Below are 24,868 nucleotides of genomic sequence, written 5' to 3'. Positions count from 1 at the left end.
TTTTGGATTTCTCTTTTATTATCAGATAGAGACAGAGAAATTGAGATGGGAGGGTAAGATAGAGAGGGAATGAGACAGACACCTGCCTGCTGTAGCCCTGCTTCACCACTCATGAAGCTTTCCCCCTGCAGGTGGAGACCAGGGTCTTGAGCCTGGGTCCTTGTACACTGTAATGTGTGCACTTAACCAGGTGTACCACCTTTTTACATTCCCTCCATTCCATGAGAAATTACATTTACTTCCTGCTCTACTATTGTTTTATAATGGCAAAATGATCAGGCCTTTTCTCCAGATTATAAGAACCATAAAACATCAACGTGCCATGTATTCCAAAGAGTTGGACGCCAACTCAGATGGCTTAAATAAAACAAATGCATAAACATGTTTATAGTTGCTTAAAGTGATCAACATGCATCGGCCCAGAACAATGTGTGATAATGAACAGTCAGAAGGAGACTCCACTTCTGCATAAAATGTACAGCCTCCAAAAAACTCACAGCCCACCTTTCTGAAGGGTAAGTACTAGAGAAGAGTATCTAGCAACAATTCATTCATTTAGCAAACATACACTGTTGTGTGTGTGACTGGCTTTTCCTTCTTCCTCAGTCTTTTTTTTTTAAGGTAAGGGGGGGCTTGGAGGGCATAATGGTTATGCAAAATACTTTTTAAAATTTTTTTATTATATTTATTTATTGGATAGACAGAAATCGAGAGGGAAGGGGAAGATAGAAAGAGACAAAGAGACACCTGCAGCATTGCTACACCACTTGTGAAGCTTTTTCCTCCTGAATGTGGGGGGAGGCCTGAACTTGTGCACTCAACCAGGTGCACCACCACTGGAACCCCAGAGACATTCTATGTACATTTTTTATTATTTATGTTTTTCTTCCATGCTCCTCCTTTTATTATTTATTTTTTAAAGAAAGACACAGAAAGAGACTCGGGGGCACTGCTCAGTTCTGGTTTATGGTTGTGCTGGAGATTGAAACTGGGGCCCTAGAGCCCCCAGGCATGAATCTTGTGTATGGGCTGGGGATAATGGTTCTGCAAATGAATTTCATGCCTGAGGACCTGAAATCCCAGGTTCTCTCCCCTGCACCACCACAAACCAGAGGTGAGCAGTATCTATCTGTCTGTCTGTCTCTCACTACAGATAAATAAAAGATGTTTAAGTAGTTTTTATCCTCAAAGGATTTACTGATTCTCAAGGGAGGTCTGGGTGAGTGGAAACCATTCAGACCGGAATTAAAAGCCTAAACAGCCCCAAAATCCAGGCTTCCTGCACGCCACCCTCCGCTCCAGGCTTCCCCCAGGGAACCCGGCCCTGGGCTCCTGTTGGGCTGCTCCAGGGAGCTCGTCCTCCATCTGGGCGGAGAGAGAGGTCCAGCCAGGAGCTGGAGGCGTGTCCCCAACAAACACCGACGACTGCAAAAGCCCCAAACCACCACTTTCTTACGGGTTCTCTTAACTCCCACTGCAGCACCCCCCACAAACGCCCTTTGGTTACCTCAGGGGCTCCCTGAGTCCGCACTGCACACCCCAGACTCCCAGGGAGCAGCTTCCAAGCTCAATGGGCGCAAGAAGCCCGGGAGGACTGTCAAGGACTAAGCGCAAAAACTGTTCGAACACGACGGGCTCTAGGACCCAGGGAGGAGGACTAAACAGTAAAGGGGGGGGGTGACGGGACTGGAAGGCACCAGCCCTGAGCGATTAAGTTTACAACGGCCACTTCCGGAGGCTGCGTAGATTCTAGTCCTTTCGCCGACCTTCCAGACTTTCCTCTGCCCTCAGTACTCCGGCCCCACCCCGGCCCCCCCTCGCTGCCTTCCTCCCGCCTCCCACAGCCCGCTGCTCGGGGATACGCACTCCGAGAACGCAGGGCTCGGATTGGAAGAGTCCGGCCCGCGAAGCAGCGCGGCTTCCCAGGCAGGCAGACTGGCGCATGCGCCGTTGCTGGGGAGCAGCGCGCTCGAGCCCGCGCGCGCGTTCCCGCTCTAAGCGCGCGCCCTCCCTTCCTGAAAGCGCGCCCGGCTCATGTCCCAGGTGATGTCCCCAGATTGAAGTCCCCCAGTCTTCGCCTCTGAGCCCCTACAGCGTCTGCTCAGAATGGAGTTTTCTATGGACCCTAAAAAAAAAAGATGTCAAAATTGTTTAGAAATAAAATATAGTATAAGAGTGGTTATCAAGGGAGGGATGGTCGGACCTAAGACTAGCCTGGCTTATTGCAGCTAGTAGTAAATAAACCTCAGTGATTTAATGCACAACATAATGGAAGTAGACAATGTTATAGTTTAATTATGTAATGTGGTAAATGTAGCCACACAATCACACTATGTAAATATAGCACTATATACAATGTTAAGTGGCAGATGTATTGTGCTTATTTAAAAGTAGGTTTCTAAACCCTAACCTCTACACCACCCCCCCCAAGTTGACAATAAACAATGAACAAAAATCTAAGAGGTGTAAGAGATGAAATCGCGACGTCAGCATTTTTAACTAGCTCCCCTGCCGATTCTCAGGGCCAGAGCAGCCGCTGGGGAATCACGGATTGGTGCCAGAAAAAGGAATTCTCTGGACTCACATCTACACATGTGACTGGTTTCCCGTTGTGTAGACTACTCTCCGCCAGAGAGGCACTTCTGGTCCCCTCCTCCCCTCATTATATCACAGTTTGCGGTTGTAAACCGCGTTGGTAGTGCCCTGGTGTTGATGCGGCGCCTTTCCTTATATTACATAACAGGATGCCTCACAGAAAAGTGTTGCGAAGCCTTAGCTTGGGCTCCATCTCTTTCCAATTCTCTCCAGCTCCACCCCTTCCCCTGGCTTATTTATACTTGGGTTACTCCCAGTGGCTGCATCACAATCTGCTGCTGCTTGGGGAAGGCTGGAAAACCAAATCCTCTTTTGTTCCTTGCCTTTTGAAAACCCATTACTCCCCCTAAAGAATAGTGTAAACAGAATTTTTATTAAGGAATTTATCTTCACCAGCAACATCTCTCTTCAAAAAACAAAAAGGGGGTTAGTATAAAAAGAGGCTTTTTATTTTAGAAATAATCCTGTGTTGCTTGTAATAAACCTGAAAACAGGTGTGGGGACCGGTTTTACCCTGTCTCCCTAGGGAGAAGCAACGGTCATAAATACAAACATAAATTGAGATTCAAATAGCCTTGATTTCTGTAGCACTGAAACTTTGCTTGGTTTAAGTTTAGATTTTTAACAGGCTCCATCCCAATTCCGAATCATTTAGTCACAGGATAACGGAAAGATATGCTTCAAATAGAAAATGAAAAGTACTCCTCCATTTTCTATTCTGCTACTCAGAAGGAAAATAAACAACTACAGCACATTGATGAGATTAGAGCTTTCTTTTCATTTACAAGTTTAAACGACATAAATTACCAAATGCCTTATTTATGGTTTAACAAAAGAACAAAATTATTGTATAGCAAGAATATATGCAATGTATGCAAAAATATATTGTGCCCATTTTTTGTGTTTTTTAATAATTTCTTTATTGGGGGATTAATGTTTTACAGTCAACAGTAAATTCAATAGTTTGTACAAGCATAGCATTTCTCAGTTTTCCACATAACAATACAACCCTCAATAGGTCCTCAGTCATCCTTTTCCAGGACCTGTATTCTCCCCCCACATACACACCAACCCCAGAGTCTTTCACTTTGGTGCAATACACCAACTCCAGTTCAGGTTCTACTTGTGTTTTCTCTTCTGATCTTGTTTTTCAACTTCTGCCTGAGAGTGAGATCATCCCATATTCATCCTTCTGTTTCTGACTTATTTCACTTAACATGATTTTCAAGCTCCATCCAAGATAAGCTGAAAACAGTGAAATCACCATTTTTAGTAGCTGAGTAGTATTCCATTGTGTATATAAACCACAACTTGCTCAGCCACTCATCTGTTGTTGGATACCTGGGTTGCTTCCAGATTTTGGCTATTGCAAATTGTGCTGCCAAGAACATATGTGCACACAGATCTTTTTGGATGGGTGTGTTGGGTTCCTTAGGATATATCCCCAGGAGAGGAATTGCAGGGTCATAGGGTAGATCCATTTCTAGCCTTCTGAGAGTTCTCCAGACTGCTCTCCACAGATGTTGGACCAATTGACATTCCTACCAGCAGTGCAGGAGGGTTCCTTGGACCCCACAACCTCTCCAGCATTTGCAGCTGCTACCTTTTCTGCTGTATGACATTCTCATAGGAGTGAAGTGGTATCTCATTGTTGTCTTTATTTGCATTTCTCTGACAATCAAAGACTTGGAGCAGTTTTTCAAGTGTTTCTCAGCCTTTTGGATCTCTTCTGTGGTGAACATTCTGTCCATGTCCTCTTCCCATTTTGGATGGAGTTATTTGTTTCCTTGTTGTTGAGTTTGACACGCTCTTTATATATTTTGATTATTAAACTCTTGTCTGATGTATGTCATGTAAAGAACTTTTCCCATTCTGTGAAGGGTCTCTGTTTGGGTAGTGGTTTCTTTTGCTGTATTGCACCTATTTTTAAGCTTGCAATCTTCACTTATTTGTTCATTTGTCATTTATTGGTCGTAGACTATATACCCATCCTGGAGCTAGGCAATAGAACAGAATATGTAAAATAAATACTGTGAAATCAAGTGAGAGGAATGTTACTATCAACCCTTATCACACTGACTAGGTTTTATTGAATACATTAAGCTTAGAATGAGAATGGGAAGGTGATATAGATTCAGCAAGCAAAGAAAAAAAAGCAAAGGATATATACAGAAGCTGGAAACAGCAACACAAGACACAGCAGTGGCCAGTAAAAAGCTGGCAAAACTTCTATATCCGGTCTTACAGGTGGAGAGAAGTGTAAGAAGAGAGGCTGACAAATTCATCAAATGCACATCACAGAAGTCATATTTAATTTATCAAATAAAGAAGTTAATGAAGGGGGCTGGGGTAAATAGCATAATGGTTTTGTAAAGAGACTCTTGGGCATGAGGCTACAAAGTCCTAGGTTCAATCCCCTACACCACCATAAACCTAGAGCTGAGCAGTAATGTAGTAAAAAGAAGTAGAAGGAGAAAGAAGGAGAAGGAGAAAGAGAAGGAAAGGAAGAGGAAAGAGGAGCATGAATGGGTGTTGGATTTTGTCAAAGGCTTTCTCTGCATCTATTGAGATAATCATGTGGTTTTTAGTTTAGCTTAGAAAGCTCAACGAAGCAGAGAATCAACAAGGAAACGAGAATTAAATAAAGAGATGGACAGACTAGACCTCCCAGACATTTTCAGAGTTCTTCACCCCAAAAAACTGTAATACACATTCTTTTCAAATCCACACAGCATATTCGCAAGCATAGACCACATGTTAGGCCACAAAGACAATATCAACAACTTCAAGAGCACTGAAATTATCCCAAGTATCTTCTCAGTGGAGTAAAGCTAACATTTAACAACAAACAGAAAATTACTAACTAAAGGTCACAGAATTTGGAAACTCAATAACATGCTGCTTAAGAACTGCTGGGTCAGAGAGACACTCAAGCAAGAAATTCAAATGTTCCTGGAAACAAATGAAAATGAAGACACAAGCTATGAAAATATTTGGGACACAGCTAAAGTAGTACTGAGAGGGAAACTCATACCCATACAATCACATATTAGAGAACAAGAAAAAGCTTAAATAAATGACCTTACTGCACACCTTAAGGACTTATAGGAAGAGGAACAAAGGAACCTTAAAGCAACCAGAAGGACAGATTACCAAAATTAGAGCAGAAATAAACAACATTAACAATAAGAGAACCATACAAAAGATCAATGAAGCCAAATGTTAATTCTTTCAAAAATTAAACAAAATTGACAAACCCCTAGCCAGACTCACTAAAAAAAAGGAAGACGACTTAAATAAATAGAATTATAAATGATAGAGGAGTAATCACAACTCACACCACAGAAATACAGAAAATCATGTGAAACTTCTATGAAGAACTATACGCCACCAAGCTAGAGAATCTGGAAGAAATGGAAGAATTCCTAGAAACATACGCCCTTCCAAAACTAAGCCAAGAAGAACTACAAAACCTAAATGCACCAATCACAGACAAAGAAATAGAAACCATTATTAAGAATCTCCCCAACAACAAAAGTCCTAGACCAGATGGCTTCACAAACTAATTTTACAAAACCTTCAGGAAACAGTTAATACCTATACTTCTAAAGCTCTTCCACAAGATCAAAGAAACAGGAACACTCCCTTCCACCTTCTATGAAGCCAACATCACCCTGATACCAAAAGCAGATAGAGACACAACAAAAAAGGAAAACTATAGACCAATATCTCCGATGAACATAAATGCCAAAATATTAAACAATATCCTGGCCCCCAGATACAGCAGTATATCAAAAAGATTGTTCATCACAACCAGGAATTATCCCAGGAATGCAAGGCTGGTTCAACATCAATAGTTAATTGTTCAAAATCAATCAATATCATTCACCACATCAATAAAAGCAAAACCCAAAACCACATGATTATCTCAATAGATGCAGAGAAGGCCTTTGACAAAATCCAACACCCATTCATGCTCAAAACACTACAAAAAATGGGAAAAGATGGGAAATTCCTCAAGATATTGGAGTCCATATATAGCAAACCTACAGCCAACATCATACTCAATGGACAGAAGCTGAAAGCATTCCCCCTCAGATCGGAGACTAGGCAGGGCTGTCCATTATCACCATTATTCTTCAACATAGTATTGCAAGTTCTTGCCATAGCAATCAGGCAAGAGAAAGAAATCAAAGGAATGCAGATTGGAAGGGAAGAAGTCAAACTCTCACTATTTGTAGATGATATGGTAGTATACATAGAAAAACCAAAAGAATCCAGCAGAAAACTACTGGAAGTTATTAGGCAAAATAGCAAGGTGCCAGGCTACAAAATCAATGTACAAAAATCAGTAGCATTTCTTTATGCAAATACCAAATCTGAAGAAGAAGAAGACATCTAGAAATCACTCCCATTCACTGTTGTGGCAAAATCAATAAAATACCCAGGAAGAAAGCTGACCAAAGAAGTGAAAGATTTGTATACTGAAAACTATGAGTCACTATTCAAGGAAATAGAAAATGATACCAAGAAATGGAAAGACATCCCATGCTCATGGATTGGAAAAATAAATATCATCAAAATGAGCATTCTCTCCAGGGCCATATACAAATTTAATGCTATACCCATCAAAGTTCCACCAAGCTTCTTTCAGAGAATAGAACAAAAACTACAGTCATTTATCTGGAACCAGAAAACACCTAGAATTGCCAAAACCATCTTGAGGAAAAGAAACAGAAATGCAGGCACCTCACTCCCAGATCTCAAACTATATTATAAGGTCATCATCATCAAAACAGCCTGGTACTAAAACAAAAATAGGCGCACAGACCAGTGGAACAGAACTGAAAGTCTAGAACTAACTCCCTACACCTATGGACATCTAATCTTTGATAAGGAGGCCCAAAGTATAAAATTGAGGAAGGAGGCTCTCTTCAATAAATGGTGCTGGGAAAACTGGGTTAAAACATGCAGAAGAATGAAACTGAACCACTTTATCTCACCAGAAACAAAAATCAACTCCAAATGGATCAAGGACCTGGATGTTAGACCAGAAACTATCAAATACTTAGAGGAAAACATTGGTGGAACACTTTCCCACCTAAACCTCAAGGCCATGTTTGATGAAACAAACCCAATTGCAAGGAAGACTAAAGCAGAAATAAATCAATGGGACTACATCAAATTGAAAAGCTTCTGCACAGCCAAAGAAACTATCACACAAACAAGGAAACCCCTCACAGAATGGGAGATCTTCACATGCCCTACATCAGACAAGAAACTAATCACCAAAATATACAAAGAACTCTGCAAACTTAGCACCAAAAAAGCAAATGACCCCATTCAAAATTGGGCAGAGGATATGATCAGAACATTCACTACAGAAGAGATCCAAAATTCTAATAAGCACATGAAAAATTGCTCCAGGTCACTGATTGTCAGAGAAATGAAAATAAAGACAACACTGAGATACCACCTCACCCCTGTGAGAATGGCATACATAAAAAATAAATAAATAACAGCAACAAATGCTGGAGAGGCTGTGGGGACAGAGGAACCCTTCTGCACTGCTGGTGGGTATGTAAACTGGTCCAGCCCAAGGACTCCATAATGCCCAACCAAAAAGATATGTGTACACCTATGTTCATAGCAGCACAATTCATACTAGCTAAAACCTAGAAGCAACCCAACAACAGATGTGCTCAACAACAGATGAGTGGCTGAGAAAACTGTGGTATATATACATAATGGAATACTATGCAGCTAATAAGAACAATGAACCCATCTTCTCTGACCCATCCATCTTGGATGTAGCTAGAAGGAATTATGTTAAATGAGCTAAGTTAGAAAGATAAAGATAAGTATGGGATGATCCCACTCATAAACAGAAGTTGAGAAAGAATAACAGAAAATGAAACTCAAAGCAGGATTTGACTGAGTTTAGAGTAGGGGACCAAAGTAAAAACCCTGGGTTGAGGATGAGGGTGGATGTTCAGCTTCTTGGGGTGGGAGTTGGGGAGAAGGGGAGGGGATCAGATGGGACACAGTCTTTTGGTGGTGGGAATAGTGTTTATGTATACTCCTATCAATTTGTAATCATATAAATCACTAATTAATATGAGAGGAGAAAAAATGATTGAATGTCTCAAACTTTTTAAATCACAGACTGAGTCTTTTTCATACAGAGGCTGAGTCTTTAATATGTTGACTCTCTTAAAAGCTTAGACCAGGGAGAACAGAAGCAATGTGTGGCATAGCTATATACAAATAATGTCAAAGGACATAAATTATGGTGATGTGTATGATACAACAAATTCTAATAAATGTATACTTCAAAGTTAACCCAATTGCCAAATAATGTGATTATAGCAATAACTATCTATTGTCTTCTTAAACCCTAAGACAGCAGGAACCTCCTGCTTCCTCTTTAGAGCCAATATTTCCCCCAGTTCTGGAACCTCTAGGGTGGGACTCACTTTCCTGCATGCTTCTCTCAATTCATACCAAGTGATATTGCACCCGCCAATCCCAACCTAATCAATGCAACGAGTACCACCTCAGCATGCTTCACTTCAGACTGTGTCCAGAGACATCAGGCATGGGATGTCAACCCTTCACCTTCACTACTCGAGTGAGACTTTTCCTTTCATAGTAGTCTTAAATTCCATTCCAGGAGGTTCACTTCCTAACAAAGTCCCAAAACCTAGATATAGACCAGGTCCAGTAAGAAAGAGCATACGTTCACATGTATCCATAAATTAGGGCAAATAGTTAAGCGCACGTGGCGCAAAGCGTTAATGGACCGGCATAAGGATCCTGGTTCGAGCCCCTGGCTCCCCACCTGCAGGGGAGTCTCTTCACAGGTGGTGAAGCAGGTCTGCAGGTGTCTTTCTCTCCTCCTCTCATTCTCCCCCTCCTCTCTCCATTTCTCTCTGTCCTATCCAACGACGACAACAACAATAACTACAACAATAAAACAACGAGGGCAACAAAAGGGAATAAATAAATAAAATAAATATTTTTTTAAAAAATTAGGGCAAATATATACCTGAAAGCAAAAATACACAATAGTCTGTAGTGAGTCAGTATAAAGTTCATAATGAAATAGTGTCTACTTAGACTTAGATACCTTCCTCACCTACTTCCTATTACAGTTCTCTCACTCACTTCAAAGCTAACCTTAGCAAAGCAAGGATTGCAAAAGCTGAATAAGGGCAAGAGACTGGCATACTTTAAGGATGACTCTTTAGTCACTATCAGGCCACCCCATCAGCTCGGGCCCTATCTGGGGAATCCTGAGACCCCCAAACAGACATGATGGGCCTAGATCTCAAATAAATTCCTCTTTGCATTGTTACCGGTCATCTATATCAGGAACAACAAAATAGACCCCTTTGTGGGCACCCATAGGACCTTGCCCTCAACTTGGATCAACAATAGTAGAGAATGTTCCATCCTCCAAAGAGAGGCTGGACAATATACACTATGCTACACCTGAGGAAGATGGATCCTGATATTGGGGCAGCTTGCAATGTTCCTACTCATGACCACAGAATGTGAGCTCAGATTAACAGGTATGCAGAGGTCACATAGGTTCCTAAGGTGCATATGGACCCCAGATCAGATCAAATCAATGGGATCTACAGTCAACAGTATTTATATACCTTTCCCATATTTGGGAGCTACTCTCTTCCCTGATCCAGCTTTCTGGTCCTTCTGCCAGCCATGACATCACCTCCCTAGACAATAATTAGGATCCACCTGCATATCAGATTTCAGGCTCAGGCAAATAAATAAAATAAAATAAAATAAACACTAAAATAGCCACAGGCCCTTTGTAATATAACTAAAATATGCCTACTTGCTACCTACAAAATGGAGAGTCCCCCAACTCTTCATCTGCACTATTCCAAACTTTAGATTCATGATTGGTCAACAATTTGTTTGGCTTTGTATATTAACTCTCTTTTCAGCTACCAGGTTCCAGTTGCTAGCATGATGCTGACCAGACTTCCCTGGACAGACAACCCCACCAATATGTCCTGGAGCTGTGCTTCCCCAGAGCCCTTCCCCACTAGGGAAAGAGAGAGGCAGGCTGGGAGTATGGATCGACCTGCCAATGCCCATGTTTAGTGGGGAAGCAATTACAGAAGCCAGACCTTCCACTTTCTGCATCCCACAATAACATTGGGTCTATACTCCCAGAGGGTTAAAGAATAGGAAAGCTATCAGGGGAGGGGAAGGATATAGAGTTCTGGTAGTGGGAATTGTGTGGCGTTGTACCCCTCTTTTCCTATGGTTTAGTCAATGTTTCCTTTTTATAAATAAATAAATAAATAAATAAATAAATAAATAAATAAATGACCATATATGTCCCTAACAAGCACTGGCCATGTTCTATGTCACTAGTTAAGGAACTTGTGATGAGATCATCTTTGCCCTCAGTCTCAATCTCTCCCGCAAGACAGACAGATGGTAAATATATCTTCACTGATGTTTCAGCACTAGTGAAACATGCCTCCTGAAAATGGGAACTGGTTATTTGACCCCATGTCCTTGCATATAATGAGTGTACTCAATTGGGTGTGCTACTGCTGAGCCTCTAACTATATATGTTTTGAAAAGTAAAATTTTCAGGTCTTCAAAATGTCACCACAGCATTACCCTAATCATATAAGCGATTGCTTTCCATCAGTGTCAATTGGGTTTCATACACTTTATGATTCTCCAACTCTTTGTCAACCATAAGATTCTGATAGTATCATTTATCATTGAACCTTTATCATTGAACTTTTAGATGAAGTGTCATAACTTGTCTGTGCTTTGTGTATGTACAAATTAAAATTCTAACTTGAAGTTTTTTTTTAAAAAAAAAGGAGGAGGAGGGGAAGGAGAAAAAAAGAAAAAAAGAAGTTGATGAAGAGTGTTAAACAGGAGTTGTAGTAATTACATAAGAAATCAGATTTTTAAATAACCTGGATATTTACAATGTTATTCTAGTAGTTACAAGTTCAATGCCCTGATTCCTATTGTTTATCACACTACTTAATAGAAATTACTTGATTACCCAGAAGGTAGTGCAGTAGATAAGGCGTTGGTCTTGAAAGCATAAGGTTGTGGGTTTGATTCTTCTAATCACATTTGCCAGAGTGATGCTCTGGCACTCTCTCTTTGATAAATACAGAAGTATGTATTCTTAAGAAGGTATATGTAAAGACACAAAAACCCATTTCCCTTTTATCCTCAAAAGTCACAGAGCTCTGCTAATTCTGTCACTATAGGGGCACAATTCACACAGCTCTCACCATCAGAGTGCCATCTCCCATGCCCTCCACTGGAAGCTTCCCTATTCTTTATCCCTCTGGGAGTATGGACCAAAGATCTCTATGGGACATAAAAGGCTGGAGATCTGGCTTCTGTAACTGCTTCTCCATTGGACAGGAACATTGACAGGTTGATCTATACTTCCAACCTACTTCAACTCTTTTGCTAACTCGGAAACCACTCTTCCATGCAGCACCATAAACCAGAGCTAAATAGTGCTCTGGTAAAAAAAAAAAAAAAAAAAAAAAAAAGGAAAGAAAGAAATAAGAAAGAAAACATGCATCACCTCCTTGCCCTCAAAGCATTATTTTCTCAGAGTTTGTCTTCAATATCCTCTCTCAGTCTCTCTCTCTCTCTCTCTCTCTCTCTCTCTGCTTTGAACATTTGGCAATACAGACACAGAGCAGCTTTCCCAGATCAACATTCTCATTGTTTTTAGATTCCATTTCCACTTGTTATAAGATCTAATGTAGGCACTTCTGACTTTTGGTCTCCTACACCTACTACTAAACATCTTCCTTTATTGTTTCCTTAACCCTGTATATCCAGACACCTATAATCAAGACCTTCAGTGACTTACTACAAGTGACTAACCTCCCCTATCTGTGCCAATTCCCAACATTTTTACAAGCTAACAAATGACATTTGGGGTATTTATTTTAAATAAATGTTTATTGAGGTAACATTGGTTTATAGCCTTATACAAAGTTCAGCTTCACAACACTGTAAAGAGTTATCCATATGTGTGGGTTCCCTTTTCTCCATATTATCATGGACACTTGTTTCTTTTTTGTTTGTTTTTACCAGAGCACTGCTCAGTTCTTGCTTATGGTGATACTAGATTGAACCTGACATCTTGGCAGTCTCAGGTATGACAGTCTTTTGCACAAAAGTGCCATCTCCCTATACTATCTCCTTGGCTCTTGTTATTTCTTGTTTTGTTTTGTTTTTGTTTTTATATTTATTCACGTTTTCCCTTTTGTTGCCCTTGTTTTTTCATTGTTGTTGTAGTTATTATTATTGTTGTTGTTATTGACCTCATCATTGTTAGATAGGACAGAAAGAAATGGAGAGAGGAGGGGAAGACAGAGAGGGAGAGAAAGACAGACAGATACCTGCAGACCTGCTTCACTGCCCGTGAAGTGATGCCCCTGCAGGTGGGGAGCCGAGGGCTCAAACCAGGATCCTTCTTTCCACTGGTCCTTGCGCTTTGCACCACGTGCGCTTAACCCACTGCACTACCACCCAACTCCCCATTATTTCTTGTTTTTATGATAACAGCCATTTTCTCAGGTCTACAGTGATATCTCATTGATTTTCCTAATAAAAAGTGATGGTGAACATTTTTTAGGTGTCTGTTGGTCCTTTATGTATTTTTTTAGAAGTTTCTACTCAGGCCTCCTGATCACTTTTTTATTGGGCTATTCATATTCTTGCTGAACTATGTAATATATATATATATATATATATATATACATATATATATATGATATTAACTCCTTGTCAAATGCATGATTTGTGTATATCTTATCCCAAACAGTAGGTTACCTTTGGATTTTGTTGATAGTTTCCTTTGCTATGTAAGGGCTTTTTAAATTGATATAGTCCCATGTATTTACTTTTTACTTTTGCTTTTTGTTATTAGAGCTGAATTCACAAAAAACATCACTAAGGGCACTAAATTATTAACTGTTTATGTTCCTTCTATGTATTTTATGGTCTCAGGCCTTACATTAAAGTCCATTTTGAATAGGTGTTGTGTATAATGTAAGTGGTATTATTTAGTTCTTTTTGTGAGAGGCTCTCCAGCTGATATATATTTTTTAATTTCTTTATTGGGGGATTAATGTTTTACATTCGACAGTAAATATAATAGTTTGTACATGCATGACATTTCTCAGTTTTCCACATAACCATACAACCCTCACTAGGTCCTCTGTCATCCTTTTTGGACCTGTACTCTCCCCGTTATGGGTTTTTTATTTGTTTGTTTGTTTTTCTTTTCTTGACAAACATGAGAGGAGAAGATCAAAAACCAGAAAAAAATAAAATGTAGACCTAAGAGCATATGTGAACTTTTCTGACACTAGGGAGGTATTTTGAGTTGATTGTATGCCCATGAGCCTCAGGATTTTTTAAGCACTGATGAACCACATCCCTTTGACCCCTCTGTAACCTCCCATAGAAGGTTCAAACACCAGATGCTTGATTATTATGCTGCTTTGACATCAATGCACTGCTCTTAGAGGCTCAGGTTCTTTGCTCCTCAATCGCTGTTTTGTGTGCTACAGTGGAAAGGATAGACTTAGAAAGAGTAACTCTCTGATTGTGTGCTCTTCTCTTAATTCTTTTAGTGATTCCTGAGTGCTTACAAGATAAAGCTCAAAACTTCCCTCTGATAATCAAAAGCCACTAGTTTTGTCCCTACTTGCCTTTTTTCTAATATTTATTTATTTTCCCTTTTGTTGTTCTTGATTTTTATTGTTGTTGTTGTTGTTGGATAGGACAGAGAGAATTCGAGAGGGGAGGGGAAGACAGGGAGGGGGAGAGAAAGATAGACACCTACAGACCTGCTTCACCGCCTGTGAAGACTCCCCTACAGGTGGGGAGCTGGGGCTGGAACCGGGATCCTTAGCTGGTCCCTGTGCTTGGCACCACGTGCGCTTACCCTGCTGGGCTACAGCCCAATTCCCCCTGCCCCTTGCCTTTCTATCATTGTCTTCTCAAATAGCATGGTATGTCTCCCGCCCGACCCCCCTCCACCACCACCACCACCACCACCACCACCTGCCTTTCTATCCTTGTCTTCTCAAATAGCATGGTATGTCTCCCTTCTTAAACAAATTAGCAGTGAAAAACACAAAGTAAGTGGGAGTAAATTTAATAACAGGCATGGTCTTAAAAGTTTTAAGATACATAGTTCAATATCAAGGATTTAAACTCAGACAGTATTATTAAGCACATAGTTTGTGAGAAACACTGTGATAAGTGCTTTCACCTTTTTTTAAATAAAAAAGTAACTCCGTTTTTATTTTTTTATTCTTTAGAAATAGACAAATACATTTTTTAACTTTTATTTTTAAAATGGAAATATTGGCAAGACCATAGGATAAAAAGGGCAAAATTCCACACAGTTCCCACCACCAGAACTCTGTATCTGTTTCTACCTTTATTCTAACAATTAATCTACTGGATAGAGACAAAAACTGAGAGGGAAAGGGGGCATAGAAAGGGAAATAAAAGAATGCTTATTATGACTAACAGTTTACCTTTAATCAATGCTTTAAACTGATCTGTGGCCACCAATTTAAGACTAGGGTATCATCAACTCTGCCCAAATCTAGTAATTTCCCTGACTTGCAAAATTCTTCTTACAACTGATGAATCCAAGTCTTAAACCTTAAAAATAAAAATAATTGTTTGTAGTTTTCCAATACACTAGTAAGATTCAGTCAAAGTGGGATTTTTCTTACTGCAAAAATATCTAATAAACTTAGCTTTGTTTCATCAGCATTTTTAATCATATACTTTTATGGGATCAACATTTGATAGTACATTCAGTTTACACATGTATAATAGTAACAGATCGCCTCCCAAGAAGACATTCAATTTAAAGAAAGATTAATATTGTTATGAGTATCTACTTCCCTCTATCCCTGCAATCATTAGACATTTTGACAGTATTTTTTTCAGTCTAATAAGTACAATTGATACAACCTTGCTATTATGCTCTTTTAAATTGCATTTATGTGATTATTAATATAACTTAGTAGACTTTAGAAATGTTGCTTTTATGTAACTGAAAATGTAAAACCCCTGCTATACTACCACAGCCATCAGAAACTATAGCAAATTTGCCAGGTCTAAGAATTTAATTCCTACTCATATAACAAGGAACTAAAAAGGTATAGACACATCCCATTAAGTAAGGTAACAGTCTTTCTAGAGATAAAGTAGGTATTGAGTTGACTTCTTGCTATTCCTAGTTAATCTGGAAAGCATGATTTCAACACAGCACTGTATGCAAGGAACAATGAGAACAATGAGAAAAGAAAATTGGCATGTAAAGTAATATGAAGTAATTCTTTCATGAGTAGGGATGCTCTTGAAAATTATGGATAACAGAAAAGTGTCTCCTACTTGTAAACTTGGGCAATTATTCTTCAATATTGTTCCTTAAGTATTGTGGATACAGTAATTGAACTAATCCACAGGAGTATCTAAGTTAGGGGTGAGAGTGTTTTGTAGACACCTATCACAAGGAGATGAGAAACTATACCCATGTGTCAACAACCATACTGTAAGCCTTTAACCCCCTAATAAAATGATGAGGTAGGTAGGTACATACATACATACATACATACATACATACATACATATATACAAACAAACACACGATTGTCTTTGGTGGTTTTTAAAATGTGAAAGAAGTACTGATTAGTTAATAACCCTGCCTGGGACTACTGGACAGGGTCTCATCTCCCAACATTCACTTCACACTTCCCCACTGAAGCATTGAGCTATTGTTCTAGAAGAAATAAATTCGGGACCTGGGAAATGGTACCCACTTCCACTTCTCAGCACTACCAGAAGAGCTAAATTGGGCTTTGGTCTATCACCTACATGTCTGCCCAGCCAGAGCTACAGGTGTCTCTCTCTATGTTCCCCTCCCCTCTCTATCAATAATAAAATAAAAATTAAAAAATAGTATACACACATGTATTATTCTGCCCCTTAAAATATACCCAGTTTCAACTCCCTTGTCCCCATAAACAGGGGGAAAGCTTCAAGAGTGGTGGAGTGGTGCTGTAAGTATCTACTTTACTCTCCCACTCTCAAAAAGAAAATGAAAAGATCACTAGGAACAGTGGAGTGATGCAGGTACTGAGGCCCAGTGATAACCCTAGTGGCCAAAATAAAAGATACCCCAAAAATGAGGAAACCATAAATATACTCTATACTTGACTATTTTTAAAGTAATTGCTTTTAAAGATATTAAATTCAAAAACTTCATATTTATTACTATAGTTACTAGTGGTAAAAACAAAATACTTTAAACCCCTATTTTAAAGTCAGTTTAAGTAATTAAACTAATAATCTAATTCCAGTTTTATATTTTTGGGATCATTCAAATTCAACAAGGAGGATAATAATCAGGCCTGGAAACTAGTTCAAAGTTTTTATAAACTGAAGTGTATTTTTGAACCACTTTCTTCTATACCCAAGTTGTTATGTTTTATGCTATTTATTTATTTATTTATTCCCTCTTGTTGCCCTTGTTGTTTTATTATTGTTGTAGTTATTATTGTTGTTGTTGTTATTGATGTAGTTGTATAGGACAGAAAGAAATGGAGAGAGGAGGGGAAGACAGAGAGGGGGAGAGAAAGATAGACACCTGCAGACCTGCTTCATCATCTGTGAAGCAACCCCCCTGCAGGTGGGGTTTTATGCTTTTTAAGAACCTGGAGGGATGCATTGGATCGACCTTCTCGTGGTGCATCCCGTGAGTACCCATTTATTGGGGAAACTGACGATCCTTCCTAGCCGACTGAATCCACATGGATCCCAGTCACTTTCAAAGCCAGCAACAAGCAGACATCAGGCTCAACCTGACGCTGTTGACTGGCTACGGAAGAAGGGCAAACGCTAGAAGAAGAAGAACCTGGAAAAGTAATAGTAATTCAACATGCTATTAGATCAGAAAAATAATAAAACTAAGTAATGTGGTTCAGGAGGTGGTGTGGCAGTTAGAACTCTGGGTCTGTAGCCTTGAGGCCATGTTTTCACACACACACACAGTCTCTCTCTCTCTCTCTCTCTCTCTCTCTCTCTCTTTCTCTCTCTCTCTCCTCCCCAATTTACCTTGTTGCATAAAATAAACAGATGGCAAAAGAGACTCTCATGTCTGAGGCTCCGAAGTCCCAGGTTCAGTCTTCCACACCACCATAAAACAGAGCTGAGTGGTACTCTGTGTCCACAATGAAGTTAATAAAATTGAACACATGATGGTTCAAAACAGTCTTTAGATATGATAATGATTCCTTGAAGGAGAGTATATTTATAATACACTTAGATTTCTCTGTGATGCTTAATATTACTAACCCAATCTGGAAAACAAATATCACGAAATGAAATAATTTAGCTAATATCAAAATATTTTTCTCTGTCAACTCTTCAGTTGAGATGGAATCTATTCTCTTAGTTTAGTCTAAACACTTCTCTTCAAATAAGAGTTGTATTGCCAGGAGTCGGATGGTAGTGCAGTGGTTAATTGCATGTGTTGCAAAGCACAAAGACCTGTCGGTGTAAGGATCCCAGTTCGAGCTCCTGGCTCCCCACCTGCAGTGGGAGTTGCTTCACAGGTGGTGAAGCAGGTCTGCAGTTGTCTATCTTTCTCTCCCCCTCTCTGTCTTCCCCTCCTCTCTCCATTTCTCTCTGTCCTATCCAACAATGATGACATCAAAAATAATAATAGCAACAACAATGAAAACTAAAACAATGGCAACAAAAGGGAAAATAAATAAATATTTTTTAAAAAAAGAGTTGTGTTGCCATGATCTTAACACAGCTGAAATAGTCACTATGCTCCCTGATGACTGTCTACATAACAGAACAAGAAAAATTAGTACTTGCAAAAGCTGAAATAATTACCATCAGACACTAAAGTCAGCCATAATATATCAATAACATGCAGTTCCAAATTGAATAGGTCTCTAAATGGTAATGGCCTTTCAGAATAGTTTACAGAATGATAAAAGGGGATACAGGATTTAAGCTAACAATTTCAAATACTTGAGTTAAAAAATAACAGCAAAACACTAACAGCTGGTTGTAGGACTACAAAGTGGATGAAATAAACAGTTTTTTAAAAAAATATTTTAAAAAATTTCTTTTAATTCATTTATTTTTGTATAAAGACAGAGAGAACTTGAGATGGGAGGGAAAGAGAAGGAAAGAGACAGGAGATCTGCGGCAGCCCTATTTCACCTCTCATGAAGTTTTCCCCCTGTAGGTGGGGACCAGGGGCTTGAACCTGGGTCTTTGTGCACTGTAATGTGTGCACTTAACCAGGTGTACCACAGCCTGGTCCCTCTAAACAACTTTTTAAAAAAATATTTATTTATTTCCTTTTTGTTGCCCTTGTTTTTATTGTTGTTGTAGTTATTACTGTTGTTGATGTCATCGTTGTTGGATAGGATAGAGAGAAATGGAGAGAGGAGGGGAAGACAGAGATGGCAAGAGATAGATAGACAACTGCAGATCTTCTTCACCCTTTGTGAAGCGACTCCCCTGTAGGTGGGGAGCCAGGGGCTTGAACGGGGTTCTTGCGTTTCGCACCACCTGCACTTAACCTGCTGCGCTACCGCCCGACTCCCTTTTTTTTTCTTTAAAAACAAACAAAAAAGTTTTGATTTTGTTTTTTTCACTGCTGGTGCTTCACCACTTCAGGTCAACTTTTTCAGACAGAGAGATACAGAGATCTGGGAAGTGGCTCAGATACATGCTAGTGATGTTCTGTTCTTATCTTGCTCTGTCTCTGTTACTGTATCTTTCTATTTCTCCTGATAAATAAATCTTTTAATTTTTTAATTTTATTTATTTATTTATTTTTACAAAGAGGGAGAAACAGAGACAGAGTGAAAATACTACAGCACTGAAGCATCCTCTGATACTATGTGGGGCAGGTAGTTGAATGTGGGTTATGAACATGGCGAACCAGGTGCCTCCCCAAGTGAGCTATCTCATCCCCCCCCCCCCCGGGCGATTTTAAGGCATATCCTACAGATTGGGGAACTGGCCGAAAGTGAGTAGAGTTTATTGTGCAACAGTTGGGAATGAGTGAGCTCAATGAAACAAGCATCTTGAAATGAGTCTTGATGAACGAACATCTTCGATTAAAAAAAAAAGTTTGGAGTCGAGCGGTAGCGCAGTGGGTTAAGCGCACGTGATGCAAAGTGCAAGGACGGGCATAAGGATCCGAGTTCCAGCCCCCCCACACACACACTCCCCACCTACTTCACAAGCAGTGAAGCAGATCTGCAGGTGTCTATCTTTCTCTCGCCATCTCTGTCTTCCCCTCCTCTCTCCATTTCTCTCTATCCTATCCAACAACGATGACATCAACAACAATAATAACTACAACAACAGTAAAAACAAGGACAACAAAAAGGAAATAATTTTTTTTTTAAAGTTGTTTAGAGGGACCAGGCTGTGGTACACCTGGTTAAGTGCACACATCACAGTGCACAAGAACCCAGGTTCAAGCCCCTGGTCCCCACCTACAGGGGGAAAACTACATGAGAGGTGAAACAGGGCAATAATACCACAATGACAATAATAACTACAACAATAAAAAATTAAAATAAATAAAAGAAAAAAGATTGATTTATGAGAGAAGAAAAAGAGAAAGAAAGGAAGGAAGGAAGGAAGGAAGGAAGGGAGGGAGGAAGGTAGAAACATAGCACCAATCTGACATATTCTGTCCAGGGACTGAACTCAGGACTTAATGCTTGTGAAACCCTCCACTCACCACCTTTCAGGACACCAAAAGAACTCTTTGAATAACCAATGATATAGCTGACCTGAGAAGGTGCCTGCTTGGCTGTGGGTATATAGACAGACCTGTCAATGTCCATATCCAGTGGAGAAGCAATTACAGAAGCCACCTTCTGCACCCCCAAAAATTTTGGTTTATACTTCCAGAAGACCAGCAAGCTCTGAATCCCAATTCCACCAGGACCTGAAGTACTTGTCACCAGTAATCTTGTTTTTATACCATCACTGAAAAAGAAGTGAATCTGGAAAACACCAGAAAAACACTAGGAAGCTAGGCACTGTTTCTCTTATCTTATGAAAAGAAAAGAAAAAGGAAAAAAGAAAGGACAGGCACCAGGTTAAGTGCACATATTACAGTGCACAAGGACTCAGGTTCAGGGCCCTGGTCCCCACCTTCAGGGAGAAATCTTCACAAATGGTGAAGTAGTGCTGCAGGTTTCTCTCTGTCTCTGTCCCTCTTCCTTTCCTTCTCCCCTTCTCAATTTCTCTGTCTCTGTGCAATAATAGATAAACAAATAAAGGAAGAAAAAAAGAAAGGACATTCTGTCATAGTGTTAGGTATAAGTGTGGCTTAGATAGGAAGTCAAGGCAGGATAGTAGACAAAAGAGGGGAAAAAATCATAGTTATAAAGTCAACCTATTTCTTGGGAGAACTACTGCAGTTTCCAATGAAGGGGATAGGGAGAGACACAGAACTTTGGTGGTGGGAGTGCTATGGAATTATACACCTATTATCTTATAATTTTGTAAATCAAAATTAGATAATTAATAAGAGAGAAAGAAAGAAAAAGCCTGCTCTGCTATGCACAATGTAGACATAAACCTGGCCCCTAGTACACCAGGGGAAGTTTTGGTGCTATGATGTCTCTTTTTTTCTTTTCTTTTTGTTTTGCTTCGAGGGTTATTGCTGGGGCTTGGTGCCTGCACTACAAACCCACTGCTTTTGGAGGCCATTTTCCCCATTTTGTTGCCCTTGTTACTGTTGCCATTGTTGTTGCATAGGACAGAGAGAAATGGAGAGAAGAAGGGAAGAGGGGGGGGGAGAGAAAGATAGACACCTGCAGACCTGCTTCACCATCTGTGAAGTTACCCTCTCTGCAGGTGGGCTCAAATCCGGATCCTTGAATGGGTCCTTAAGCTTTGCTACCTCTGGGCCCCTCATGATGTCTCTTTCTCTCTCTCTTTTCTACCTGAAAAAAAAATTGGCCTTCAGGATGAGGCCCTAGTGATGACAATAAAATAAAATCACCCAGTCCAAACTCTGAGTTGCTATTAAATGCCTTCCTTTTAAATCTTTTTATTTATTTTAATGAAAGCAATATATAGAGAAAGATACAGAAAGAGAAAGAGACCAGAGCATTACTCAGCCCTGACTTATGGTGGTGCTAGGGATTGAATCTGGAGCTGTTGGAGCCTCAGGCATGAAAGTCATTTTGCATAACTGTTGTACTGTTCCCTAGTCCCATAAATGCCTTTCCTTCCTTAATTTCCTCTTGCTGAAGCACCCCTTAGGCTCTGTTATGAAGATGTTTCCCTTAAGCAAAGGGAAAATACACTTAGGGTTTGTTTGTTTGGGGTCATTTGTTTGTTTGTTTGTTTAATCAAAGTGTTTTTTGTGTGTCTGTATGTGCTAGCAGAGATCAGCTTTTAATGTAGGTGATAAATGAGTAAGTGAAAAATATACATAGCATGTCAGATGGAGATAAATACTATGCACAAGGAAGACAAAGAACCAGGGAAGGGAGAGTCTGTAGATGGTGAGGAGGGGTAGGTGGGGTGTCCCAGTTCTCCACTAGGTTATCAGGGAAGGCCTGTCTGAGTGAAAGGCATGTGAGCTATGACCTATAAGTGATAAGGGAATCAGTGTGTGGCTATTTAGGGAAAGTATTCCAGAAAGGACTGGTAACTGCCCAGAGTGTGAGGCAAGAGTTTACCAGGCATGTTGAAGAGGTAATATGGGAGTCAGAATGATAAGAGAAGAAAGAGCAAACATGAAAGTGAGAGGTGAGATATGAAGACTACTGGGTGAAAGGAAGGAAACAGATGTGCAGGGCCCTTCATCTAAATATGACAGGGAAATCGTCAAGTGGACTTCAGAATTAGTTTATCATGGAATTACATGAAATGTTTAAACCAACAGGCGATAACTGAGGTTTATAGGGTTCTTGAGTCTTTCTCTTCAGTGACACATCATATCTCTCCATTTATTTCAGACTATCATTTATATTCTTGAGTAATCACTATATTTTTGTCCTATTAGTCTTACGAATTTTGGCTACATTTATTTCTAGGTTTATTTATTTTGCTACCAGAGTTGTCACTGGAGCTCTGTGCCAACAACATTCTACCACTTCCAGCCATTTTTTTTTTTTAATATAGGAGGTGAGAGAGGCAGAAAGAGAGACACATGACATCACTGCTCCAGCACTCTTGAAGCTTTTCCCATGTAGGTGATTCCATGCATTGCCACGAGTTCTAATTGAGAGCCTCCTACATGGTAAAATGTATAGTCTATTGGCTTGAGTTATCTTTTGACAACTATGTCTAGCTTTTATTTTTCCCCTCTTTTGTTGCTCTTGTTGTTGTAGCCTTATTGTGGTTATTACTGTTGTTGTTGATGCCGGTCGCTGTTGGATAGGACAGAGAGAAATGGAGAGAGGAGGGGAAGACAGAGGGGGAGAGAAAGATAGACACCTGCAGACCTGCTTCACCGCCTGTGAGATGACTGCAAGTGGGGAGCCAGGTGCTCGAACCCGGATCCCTACACCTGTCCTTGCGCTTTGCGCCATGAGCACTTAACCCACTGCACTACCGCCCAGCCTCCTATGTCTAGGCTTTAAAGGTCTATCTTTGGCTTGATGTTTTGTTATTGTAAATGTGATTTCCCCTTCATACATCCTCTAATTAGACCAACTCTCAGTCACTACTATTATTCTAAATACAATCACTATCCTGGTCTCTGGTAAGACAGGTATAATTTTGCCTATGTTCATCTTTAAAAAACTTTTTTTTGAGGTTTATTAATAAGAAAGAGACAGCAGGGAAGAGAACCAAAGCATCACTCTAGCACATGGTGGGAATTGAACTCAGGATCTCATGTTTTAGGGTTTAATACTTCACCCATTGTATTGCCTCCCAGGCCATTATTTCAATTTTAAATGAAAAAATTAGAAAAATTATTAATCTTTGATATATTCCTTTTATGGATAATTATAATAATTCAGAATCAATTATATCATTTAGTTCCTTCTCTTGGAATATTTTGACAATGATTATAATGCTTGGCAATTAAAGATTATGGCCCAATTCTGTTATATAGCTTACTTTATTATAGAAATCTCATGACAACTGTGATTAAAAGAAATGATAACTTTTATCTTGTTTGTGACTTTAACGGAGTAACTCTTACATTTACTCCCTTTAAGTATAAGTTTGATAGATTATCTATTAGTAACTATTTTTATGTTAAGAAAGTACCTTTCTACTACTGATTTTTAATTTTTAAATTTTTATTTTTAATTAATTAATTAATTAATTTTGCTTCCAGGTTTATCGCTGGGTCTCTGTGCCTGAATTACAAATCCACTGCTCCTGAAGGCTATTTTTTCCATTTTTGTTGCCCTTGTTGTTATTATTGTTGTTGTTATTGCTGTTGTTGTTGGATAGGACAGAGAGAAATTGAGAGAGGAAAGGAAGACAGAGAGGGAGAGAAAGATACCTGCAGATCTGATTAATCGCTTGTGAAGCAACCATCCTGCAGGTGGGGAGCCAGGGGCTCCAACCAGGATCCTTATGCTGGTCCTTGTGCTTCATGCCATGTGTGCTTAACCCGCTGCACTACCACCCGGCCCCAGATTTTTTTTTAAACCAAAAACTATAGTGAATACTATGACTGGTATATGAATGAGGAAACTAATAAAATATAACTAAAATGCATCTAATATCTTCTTTTTCCGTGGTCCTTTAAAAATTTATTCAGAGGGAGTCGGGCTGTAGTGTAGTGGGTTAAGCGCAGGTGGCGCAAAGCACAAGGATCGGCATAAGGATCCCGGTTCGAACCCCGGCTCCCCACTTGCAGGGGAGTCGCTTCACAGGCGGTGAAGCAGGTCTGCAGGTGTCTATCTTTCTCTCCTCCTCTCTGTTTTCCCCTCCTTTCTCCATTTCTCTCTGTCCTATCCAACAACGACAACAACAATAATAACTACAACAATAAAACAAGGGCAACAAAAGAGAATAAATAAATAAAATAAATATTTAAAAAAATGTATTCAGAGCCAGGAGACAACTCACCTAAAAAGCACATAGTTTCCCATAGCTTCAAGCCCCCCAGCACCACATAGGAGTGCCATGCATGGCACCAGGGAAGTTTCATAGACAATAGATAGCAGTACCT

General features: G+C 39.8%; 1 protein-coding gene across 2 annotated transcripts in view; it reads right to left on the bottom strand.

The window, feature by feature from the left end:
• Positions 1–1,918, bottom strand: part of CCDC171 (coiled-coil domain containing 171) — a 284,788-nt gene extending 282,870 nt beyond the window's left edge. Inside the window, exon 1 of one of the 2 annotated variants that reach the window (XM_060199601.1) lies at positions 1,867–1,918. The gene's annotated coding sequence lies outside the window, so the exon portion shown is untranslated. Of the gene's footprint in view, positions 1–1,507; positions 1,624–1,866 lie in introns of those variants that run through there. The other variant, XM_060199602.1, reaches the window with a different exon arrangement.
• Positions 1,919–24,868: the final 22,950 nt, after the last annotated feature.

This window comes from Erinaceus europaeus, chromosome 10 (genome assembly GCF_950295315.1).
Source record: "Erinaceus europaeus chromosome 10, mEriEur2.1, whole genome shotgun sequence".
Taxonomy (NCBI): Eukaryota; Metazoa; Chordata; class Mammalia; order Eulipotyphla; family Erinaceidae; genus Erinaceus; species Erinaceus europaeus.
The sequence above is the reverse complement of the archived record's forward strand: the minus strand, read 5'-3'. Positions and strand labels throughout refer to the sequence as shown.